This window comes from Sycon ciliatum, chromosome 11 (assembly GCF_964019385.1).
Source record: "Sycon ciliatum chromosome 11, ocSycCili1.1, whole genome shotgun sequence".
Taxonomy (NCBI): domain Eukaryota; kingdom Metazoa; phylum Porifera; class Calcarea; order Leucosolenida; family Sycettidae; genus Sycon; species Sycon ciliatum.
In genome coordinates, this window is record NC_088653.1 from 22748608 (window position 1) to 22759847 (window position 11240).

The window sequence follows — 11240 nt, forward strand, 5'->3', positions numbered from 1 at the left end:
GAGCCAGGTAAAACCTTTCTCCGTCATAACCACACACAATGTTAACCCATGCACAATGCCAGTGATTGACATTCATGTGAATCACTCCACGTGTTCTTCACAAACAAACATACAGTCTGCATACCGGTGCACTGCACACAGCCAACTGTCAGCGTAATTCAGGAAACACAGAAGAGACAAGGAAATGGAGTGAAAACATCGTGTCAGTACAAGACACTCAAAATAATATTTTTGTATTGCAGGCAGTGTTATCAGCATGGCAGCGCTCAAGAATTGAGAAAAGATTGAAAAGTTTTTGAAAATTATCTGCTATATAGACAGGCACCACTGGCAAGGAAAGCTCATACGGTCAACTCAGTGTTTGGCCTGGGCAAGAGGAAAATGGGCTTTGCACTGCCCCGTTATAGGCAAGCAGTTAACGGTAGCGCCTGAAAAATCAAGTTTTGTACAAGAATAGAACACAGTGTTCACCGCCAGAGAGGATCTGTGCCGGGGCTGGTGCTGGCTATAACCATGGCAACTGTACATCGTCATAGTTACAATCAGAGCTATCCAATCATCTGGAGAGCACATTCAGGATCATCTACCAGCGGCTGTAGCTCGGACACCAACCTGCTGTTATCCCCATACTCTGGAGAGAAGTTGAGCACACTAAGCTTGCTACACTGGTGAACAGCCTGTACGAACTGGGCTAGTACACGTCGTTCCTCCGATCTAGGAACATACGTGAAGGAATACGCCTGGACATACAGTACATCCAGGTTCCTGTTAGAATGGAGAATTTTCAGAATGGACGTGAGCGGCACATCAGCACCGTCCTCACTGCATAACCCGTCAAGTGAAACAATCCGCAACTTCCTACATGAACTCAGCGCTCGGCAGACCAAAGCTAAGCCATCAATGCCGACTTTATTCCAATCTAAATGCACATCCTCTAGGCTGGACGATGCGGACAGAATGGCTGATGAAAAGACATTACCATCGGTACAGCGATTCCTTTCCAAAGAGAGCACACGTACATGTGTGTAGTGTGCCAAGCCATTAAGAATGCAGCGCATAGCAGTGCTGGATAACCTACACCAATAAAGGCGCACTTCCTGCACGTCCACACAAGAATGGGTTGTGAGGAAATGAGCAATGGCAGTGCAATCTAACAGGCTGAGTTCCACAAAATCAAAATCCAGAGAAAAGACCTGAGAGAAGAATGAACAATGGCCATTACAAGATGACGTACCTTGATACTGGCAGTGCTCTAGATAAGCTACTAACAAATCAGCTAGGCAACGGCGTTCTCCCTCGTCAAATGGTGCAGGAGGCCGTATAGAAGCAGTAGTAGCAGCCGGGGCAGCTCCAGGTGACGATGGTGTCGATATCTCCGATGTTGCGCTTGTCATCGCATGCTGCTCACAATGCGATGCGGTCCCGGGATCCACTTTACGTACAGCCGACAGGAACACCTCTGCACTCGCCTCCGCTGCCTCGTTCTTCCATACGCTCACAAGAGTATCCAGGTACAAGTCGTCCGTCAACTCCCTGCCTCGTGGCAGAGCATTGTCGACACGCTGACGACCACGTCCTTGCCCGGCGGTGCCAACCAGCAGCTGATCGGCGAGCTCTTTCATCTTTTCAACTGACAGCGCCGATTTCAGCACCGCATGGATACGGTCCACGTCGTTGCTTTGCTTGGTTGGCTGAGAACGGCTCACAATGTCGTCGAGCAGGCGTGTATCAGTCTGGCTGCATGCACGTTGTGTACGGTCGCCGTCGCAGATTATCCGCCACAGATGCTCCATGATGGCGACTGCGGGCTTTGGCGGTGTGAGCGCGATCAGGAAACGCCAGAACATGGTCATGTGACCGCTGTAATGGCCGACTCTCCTCACCAGCCACGCAGCGTCGTTCTCGTCATTCAGCATCTCGCTAGACACGTACCAGGCCGCCAAGAACTCCTGAATGGACAAGTGAGCAAATCGATATTGCCGGTCTTCTGTTGAGCTGGTGCTCTTGTAAGCCATCAGCAATCCTAATTCAATTGCTGGCACGCTTAGTTGTGCCGAAATGACATCCTCCTCGTTGAACACCATCTTTTGCTGAGCTAGCATAGAGAGTGCAAAAGCAGATAGCTCCTTCAACACTTCAACCTCGTCCGTCTTGATGGTGGAAAGTGTCTTGTAGCGTTTGCCCGCACGTAGTTCCATGACACGGCGGACAAGCAACTCGTACAGTCCTGTACTGGATTCCGGCAATTTACTACCGTCTCTGTCGTCCATGAACAATTCACAGGCCAGCGCAGCAAACAGAGGTGTACCCATTAGCGACATTGTGCCCTCTTGTGAGCGGAGCTGCTCCAGCATAGCCTCGCCTTTCACACCGCCCACCACTTTCTTCACGTACGTTTCAATGTTGTCTGGTGAGAATCCAACCACCTCCACTTGCTGTTGATACTCTCCACACTGCGACAGGGTATGAGCATCAGTACATGGTCGAGACGTCACCACCACATGCATATCACCACTACGCCTTCTCAACAGTAGATCACGCATGTATTCACTGCAGTTGTCCAATTTGCACTCATCCAGCCCGTCTAGCACAATGCAAAGACGGGACTGGTTGCTGCGAAAGAACCGGGACATCTCCAGCAGCTCATCTGTCTCCACATCCAGACTGGAGAATCGACGTGCCAGCAAGTCGCACAAGCTCGTAGCAGCTTGCACCTCGGCACGTCGTAATTCCACTGCCAATACCAGATCAAACTTTCCACGCCACAGCTCACCTTTAGACCAGAGGTATTCCAGCATGATCAGAAAGATCGTGGATTTGCCACAGCCAGCGCTTCCAAACGCTAGTACATTCTTGGGTTCTTTGGCACGCGCCAGTAAACCAGAATCAGCTACCTCATGGTCACAGCCCGGGCGTGGCGCGGCCCCCTGATTGCAAGACCGCTCGGTGATAGCGGAGAAAATATCTTCCAGTTCAATGCCACGCTCGGCCGTAGCGACCCTTTGCGGCTGAGCCTCGGAGAACAATTTCAACTGGCGTGCTCGTTCAGAAGCAGACGAAAAGGACGATGACTCGTTACGGAAAAGTTTGGAAAGTTCGTCCTTTGTCAGCAACGTCAAGTTGACAAAAATGTCTTTCAATGGGATTTTGGCATCGCTGGCAAGGCCACCGCTAATCTGAATGCCAGCCTTCTCAACTGCCTTAGCCAGCAAATCACGGGCAGTTCGGACAGAAGCTGGCAACTTCTGCTCGTCGGACGCCATGGGTCACCGACTGGTTTGTGTCCAAGTAGCTGCAAGGAGCACCAGGCAACAACGTCGTGCAAGGAGACGCTACAAGTATTTTTACTTTGCCTGCATGACAGATGATTGTACGAATCCTGGGTGGTCGGTGTGCGCGAGGAGGTGACGGTACGTGTTTAGCTCAGAACTATCCTCGGATCGGACTTTGTAGATGTTGCGTTGTTTTTCCACCACTACAAATCATGCATTTTGTGAAGTCCTGACCTGTGGTAATGGTGGTAGGTAGATCTACATGACATGTACACGTACGTGGTGGTGATGGGGGGGGGGGGCGTAGACAATGGTAGATGCACAAGAAGAAACCCTTCTCATTACACACTGCACTGTACTGCATGCACTGTAAAATGAGTGAAAAATCTTTTTTTCGAAATATTAAATTATTTTTATCTCAGTGCTGTCTGATCTGGTGTGCCATACCCCGCATATGCACTGATCTAACTAACTGTTACTTCTAAGCATTGCCTACTGTAGCTACGTGACACCTACTGTAGCTACGTGACACCTACTGTAGCTACGTGACACCGACTAGTCAGTACAGTCATGACATGATTGTACTACTGCTGCACCAGACTAAACATGTACATTATTCCTGTAGTGCTAGTGATGTCCATGGAGTCGTAATATTCCGACTCTCGGGTAGAGTCAGACAGTCAGTACTGACTGTTAGGGAGTTTTAGCAACTCGTGAACGACGAGCGCTCGCAAGTCATTATCCATTACTAATGGATATCATTAGAGAGGTTTTAAAACATGCATGTTATTTCCCACGTGTGACGCCCAATTTCTCCTCAAATTTGGCGTAAAAGTCCAAAGTTGGACGTGAGTTGCAGGTCACTTGGGTTGTTTTTCGACACGCGAGTCAAATAACGCGATCTGAACTAAGTAATTATTTTGACATCACATCAGAAATACCGTGTATCTTAACCTGTCCAGTGTGTTTAGTGTTAGCAATGCGTTCACCTCTCATACAAGAAAGAACTGTGTATATGAATGGACATCACTAGTTTACAGTCGATATGCGCTAACACTTTACTTGAACAGTAACTGTGTGTGCTAAAAATGCATAGCAGCAGCAGGAGTTCTGATCTTGTACAGAGCGTGTTGTACGAGCGTAGAGGAAATGGAATAAGTCGCGGCTGAGCTTGTCTACCAGGGGTTTTCCCCATCCAGTGCATAGGAAAACAAGACTATTTCCTTCTCATCAATGATCTTCTCACTGCACGTCAGAAGATGGACACGAGCCTAGAAATCATCCACCAGCAAAAGAAAACCACAATGAGGATTTGAACTTCAAGTTGGAGCTTCCCTCTTCTCAAATCACACTCTTTTTGAATAAAATCTTCACGCTGCGCTCCTCGCTTATAGAAATCAAATCAAAAAGAAAGGACTTGTATGCCATAACGAATCAACTGCCCTGATTCGTACAGAACGAGCTCGGCTTGCGGTGCAAAACGAGACTCAAACCCAGGCACCCGAGTTGACCACGGACTCGGACTCGTACTCGTTGACGAGTTGCTATAACCAGGCACCCGAGTCGACCACGGACTTGTACTCGTTTACGAGTTGCTACAACTCTCTACTGACTGTGTAGATAGCAGGGAGTTGTACAGCTGTTCCCATGGTTACTGATCAGTACATAAACAGTCGGTATCGGCTGTGTATAGGGCTTGAAAGTGATGACGTCAAAAACGGCCTGGGAGTAGTAAGTTGACATCAGATTTCTATTTTGGATCCACTAAGGTGTGACTTTGCTATTGCCTTAGTATGTGGGTGCATAGCAACCCACTCATATCTTATGCAGACGTGACTTTTACTTCGTCACCAGTTGTCACCCCGCCCCACTAGCCAAATCAGTCAGTTTCACTGGCTACATCACCTTGCTGTGAGTAATACCGCTTGAAATGTGCTTGGATCCATACAAAAACTGGATCCAGGTGGATCCAATTTTTGAATTTTTCAAATTGTTGCTATGCCATTGCTATGCTGTGACGTAGCACTTTCAAGCCCTATTGACTGTGTATTGTGGTGTGATCATCAGCAGGGTACATGATGGGGAGTGTGGTCACTTCTCTCAATGTGCTCATCACTCTTGGTCTGGCCTGGCATGCATCATGCAGCAGTCATACAACAATCAGATACCATAATAATTATTATGCATGTACAGATTTATATGTGATTTCATCATCAGTTGGGGATACGTAGGCAAAGTCACAGGTCCTTACCACATGCCCTCTCCAGCCATCCGCATTCACTCCACCAGCAAAGTGACTCCAAGTTACAGTAGATAACACCTGATTTTCGGTGTAATTGTAATTTCGGTAATTTCTGTACAGAAACTAGGCACCTAAATTTAGATTACACCTAAACATTCTCTAGTGTACACACTGTATGAGAAGGGTACACTGGTCACCTAATTCTACATTATACCTGAAACCTGGCAGGTTGCTTACACCGAAAATGTTTTTTTTTTCATTTTAAAACCAGACCAAAGTGTTCAAGTGCACACACTCATACTATAAGAATCACAACCAGCTTTTCACAGGTGCACGTATACATGTAATAGGTGTATTTATTCGACGACCTGTACAATGTCATACAAGTACTCACTATTCGTACTTCCCGCTCGTTCCCCTTGGCGATGAGAGCCACTCACATGAAGATCGCATGCTCCAGTGGGTTTCCAGTTCTGTTCTGTTCTAGTCTAGTCTCGAGTTGTCGTTGTCCTGTTCTCCTTCTTGTCTACACTCTTGTACTTCCATAATTTAATACATAAAGCCTTTGTGTTTTGGTGTGAAGGGACTTCATTAGCCGGGAGCAGCTAACATATACATCAGGCTAGAATGTCAAAATTGATCGAAATCATTTTCTCACCGCATGACTGTACTGTTCAGCTTTCATATGTATCACACTACTTGTCTGCCGTGTGCTGGAAAAAGGCACTCGGCCACAACTCGATTCACAGCTTGTCATGGTGATGTTGTCATGGTGATATTGTTGCCATGCAGGTGTTTCCAACAGAAGCAGTTGTGTTGATACGTGACCATGACAACCACATGTAAAAGACCTGGATTTTCTACTTCAGCAAGTTCTTCGCCGAGGTGAGGATTATATTTTCTGTATCGAGTGTGTGTGTGTGTGTGTGTGTGTGTGTGTGTGTGTGTGTGTGTGTGTGTGTGTGTGGCCGTGTGTGTGTGTGTGTGTGTGTGTGGCCGTGTGGTGTAGACCAGGCTATAATTAGTGGCGGTCAATTCATCAGTCTTGCAAGCTGTTGAATGTTGTAATCCCAGCACAAGTTTCGATGTCTAACAGAGCTTGTTCATGAGCTTGTTCTCTATCATCGCTTCAGCGATGGGCAGGAGTGTGAGTGTGCGTGTGTGTGTGTGTGTGTGTGTGTGTGTGTGTGTGTGTGTGTATGTGTGTGTGTGAATCGTTTCCGATGATAAGCCAGATCCATAGCTGCTGGAGATGGCTCTCTCGAACATGGTCCCGCTCGTCGTTCTATTGTCGGCCCCGTAAGGGGACACGTGACCGTAATGGCAGTGTTTACCAGGACCAGGACCAGGTGTGTGTGTGTGTGTGTGTGTGTGTGTGTGTGTGAGTTTGTGTGTGTGTGTGTGCATTAACAAGAGCACACATTGCTTGAGTGGATGGTGCGCGGCCGGCGAAATTGAATTGCATTTGCCCGGGGGGCAAGTAATAGTAGGGTTGGCAAGAGCCAAGAGCCCACTGTTGCATTCAATGGAGAAATGGAGAGCCGCCGGGCACCGTTTATTGGGGTTTACTTTATCAAAGTAAGCATGTGAGGATAAATATGGGAGTGGGAGGGTGGGAACGAGAAACAAATAAACTGACAACCAGTCACCACCATGAACATTTCTTGAGAAGAGATTGTCAGCAAGGGAGCAAGGAAATGGGTTGCCATTTTCGAGTCATGGTAACCAGGCATCAGTATGGTTGCTGACGTCATGCGCACGTTGTGTGCACTGGGGTAAATGTGAGTGGCAACACTGACAGTTGTGCGGCACCATGCCTGCGCGAGGACACAGGGCAGCAGAGACAGTTGTGCGGTGCCATGCGCCCGCGAGGACATGGGGCGGCAGAGATAGGCGTGCGGCCCCACGCGCCTGCGAGGACAAAGGTGCAGCAGAGACAGTTGTGCGGCACCATGCGCATGCAAGGGCATGGGGCAGCAGGGGCAGTTGTGCGGCACCGTGTGCATTCGAGGACATGGGGCAGCACGTACCCGCGGCGGTGAGCTGCAATGATGCCAGCTGTTAATGAGCATAAACGGTGCGCATTAATGCGACATGTGTTTATGTGTGTGTGCATGTGTGTGTGCATGTGTGTGTGTGTGCATGTGTGTGTGCATGTGTGTGTGTGTGTGCATGTGTGAGTGTGTGTGTGTGTATGTGAGTGCATGTGTGTGAGTGCATGTGTGTGTGTGTGCATGTGTGTGCATGTGTGTGTGTGTGCATGTGTGTGTGTGTGGGAAAAAATGAAAAAAGACCAAAAATAGGGATTCACTGGCCAGAAAATGTCACTCCAAATAGCTGTATGGTGTAGACCAGGCTGAATAGTGACGGTCAATTCTTCAGCCTTGCAAGCTGTTGAATGGTGTAATCCCAGCACAAGTTGCTATGGCTTCTGCCGTAGCATTGCTATCATCGCCTCCGGCGATGGGCGTCAAAGGTCAGGTCAAAGGTCAGGTCAGGTGTGTGTGTGTGTGTGTGTGTGTGTGTGTGTGTGTGTGTGTGTGTGTGTGTGTGTGTGTGTGCGTACGTGTGTGTCCCCAACCTGTCGGAAGGCTACCTTCCTACCAAAGCATTTGGCAATTGGACTAGTTTTGGCTCCACAATCCAGTACATCGTTACTATAATACATTGTTCCTTTCATAGCTTATGTTATTTGTATTTCTTTTAGGCTCTTGGTTGCCAGTACCCAGTTTCCAAGGCTGGTTGGTAAACTAACTCCAATTTCACTTCAAGGTACAAGTAGGGATCTCAGCGCGTGCAATGCGCACGGAGTTTGCGCATACATGCATTGCGTCATCTAGCTTTGAGTGCAGCTCGCGGACACAGCTAAAAAAATGGTGACGGTAGATTTTCGACACTAGCGGAATCGTCATCTTCATCGTCGTTCGAACACAGAATTTTTATTCCCGCCAAAGGACAGCGTGGCCAAGGCGATATCCCCCCCCCCCCCCCCCCCCCCCCCCCCGGTCGATTTTCCTATAATTTGCCATGCGGCAAGAACCCACTTCAGAGAAGATTCAGTGGGAAATTCAGACGTTTTCTCCGATTAGATTGTGCTAACTTCGAGTTTCAGTGCATCAGCCATCGTGAACATTGCCGCCATTATCACTCAGAGAGAAGACATTGCGCTCAGAAGAAGAGGTGCTCACGCTGCGTCCAGGAGTGGAATATTGTGCTCTTTGACCCTCCATTGTTCCTCTGAGAGAGTGTCTGGGAGATAGGTAGCTTGGAGATGGCCCTAGAATGTGCTTTCCTGGATGCAACTTTCAGCCATTTTTACTGTCTTCTTCAACTTGATTTATTTCGAAAAAATGTTCTTTTTCATGGTTTCTGCACTGGACGCGTTTGGGATCTAAAATCTCACCTGCGCAGACTGGCTGCGCAGTTCACGCGCTGAGATCCCTAGTGCCAGTACTTTGAAGTGCATCTAGTGTCTGCTTCTATCAAAGCAGCGTGCTGTCTATACTGGTTACCCCAGCAAGTATAGGGTGTGCATAGGTAACTGTCTTGGGGCCATCCTATTCCGATGTACTCCGTGTGGTGTAGACCAGGTGTGCACTGGTGGTCGATTCACATTGCTTCGCCGGTTGTGTGGATCAGAGAGTTATCTGGCGCTTTTCTTGATCTGTTTCAATCAGAATCAGATCCGCTATCGTTGCTATAAAGAGAAAAGCTGTGGGTGCACATCCAGTGCATTTGCAGATTTGCATGCTTCTCTTTTTTTATGGGCGTATACATGGTACATGGTACATGGTACGTGTGTGTGTGGGTGTGTGTGGGTGTTTGTGCAGGGGCGTGCTTGGCGAGGGGCACAGGGGCAAGTGCACCCCCAAAATATTTCGACCGGGGTTTTGAAAAGTCACCAATGTATTGCGGAAAGCCCGACTTCTCGCGGGAGCACATCCTGCACCTGTGTCTTGCGCATTGTACTACATTGTTATTTGTAGTAAGTTGTAGTGCAGTAGGGCTACTAGGGGCCTGGTGCGCGGCGGCCTACATGCAGCCAGGCACTCCCGTACGTACAGCCTGTCAAGTGTCATTTGTAAAGTTTTCATCCTTTATATTGAAAAAATTGATATGATGCTGTACTGTGTTCATTCTTGATGACATACAATCTTTGTAACAGTAATAATGACGTCACATGTACAAATATCTGATGATGTCACCGGTACAACATTTTGAAAATTGCTGTTGTCTGGAAGTGGTGCACCCCCTTGGAAGGGGAGCCGAGCACGCCCCTGTTGTGTGTGTGGTGTGTGTGTGTGTGTGTGTGTGTGTTTGTGAGCGCTGGTTCCGCAGTGCTGGAGGTTTGGCGGTCCACAAGTGCCCCAACTCCCGGATGCTCCCCGCGACATCGTCTCGGGCTCCGTGCCGGGCGGCGGTGTCTGCCATTGCTGCTCAGGCGACTCCTCCGCCGCCGCCGCGTGTGCGGCTCACCCTCTCATGCTGCAAGGCCCACTGTGGGGCCTGTGGTCGGTACTGCCGCTCTACTCGTGGATTCCAAATCCATAGCTGCCGAAGATGGCTCTCTCGTCGTGCCGATTGAACATGGTCCCTGATCTCTCGGCAGACTGCCGACTTTCTGCCGTCGCGCGTCGTTTCCATGCTGTCGGCCCCGCGAGGGGACACGTGACCGTAATGGCAGTGTTTACCAGGACCAGGACCAGGTGTGTGTTTGTGTGATTTCTAGGTCATGTCGGCAGGATGGCTGACTCGCGCGCACCGAAAAAATTGCTCTTCGGCGAGCTGCCTAATGGGGAAGATCAAGGTCAAGATCAAGGTCAAGGTGTGTGATGCTATTGTTGAAGTTTATTTATATGTATATGTGTGAGTAGTCTGTACATGTTACACACTGCTGCCAAATAATTTTCCCCCAAAATCGGACACCCTTCACCGCCAAGGCTGGCCACCTGGTGCGAATTTTTCTCCTCGGTAAATTTTTTACAGGGAATTCAAAATATCGCCTAAAACACCATGAAAATTCACTTCGTTGCCATGGTCACCCCAGAGTTGTCATGAATTTGGTAATGATGAGTGTGGTCGCACACCGACTACATGCATGTACACACTGTCAGTGTACATGTCATCCAGCCTGATCCAGGCATGTTACTTTGCACTGCCACAGCCAAGCGCTAGCCTTTTTAGAAGCAAATGTACAGTGATTTGTGCCTTCAGTTGCGCTGAAAAGCGAAAGGACAGGACTTCTGCATAGGAAAGTAATGATCTCCGACATGTTGGTTGCTTTTCGGACGTTTCCCTTTTCGGACCCTTTTTCGGAAGAGCCTTCAAAAATCGGACACTGTCCGAAAAATCGGACGGTTTGGCAGCACTGCATGTATATGTCTTTGTGTTGGTGTTAGTGTGTGGGTGTCAACGTGTGCAGGGCATGTGTGCGTGGGGGCGGGGTCTTAAGCTGTGTTCACAACTGGCACGTGAACGAGGCACGCTTTCGGTTCAAGCGTGTCAAAACCGGTGCTCAGGCTTTCACAAAAAAACCAGCGATCCGAGTCGCATTTAGCACATGCGACGCCTTCGAGTACTAATTGTTTGACCCCGCCGGTCAGGTGGCATGTACGCCTGACACGCGCTGAAATTTCCAACATGTTGGAACTTCCATTTCGCCACGTTTCCATACGCATGACACCCAAAAAGCCAGCAAAAAATTCGCACAAACGCGTGGCTTCACA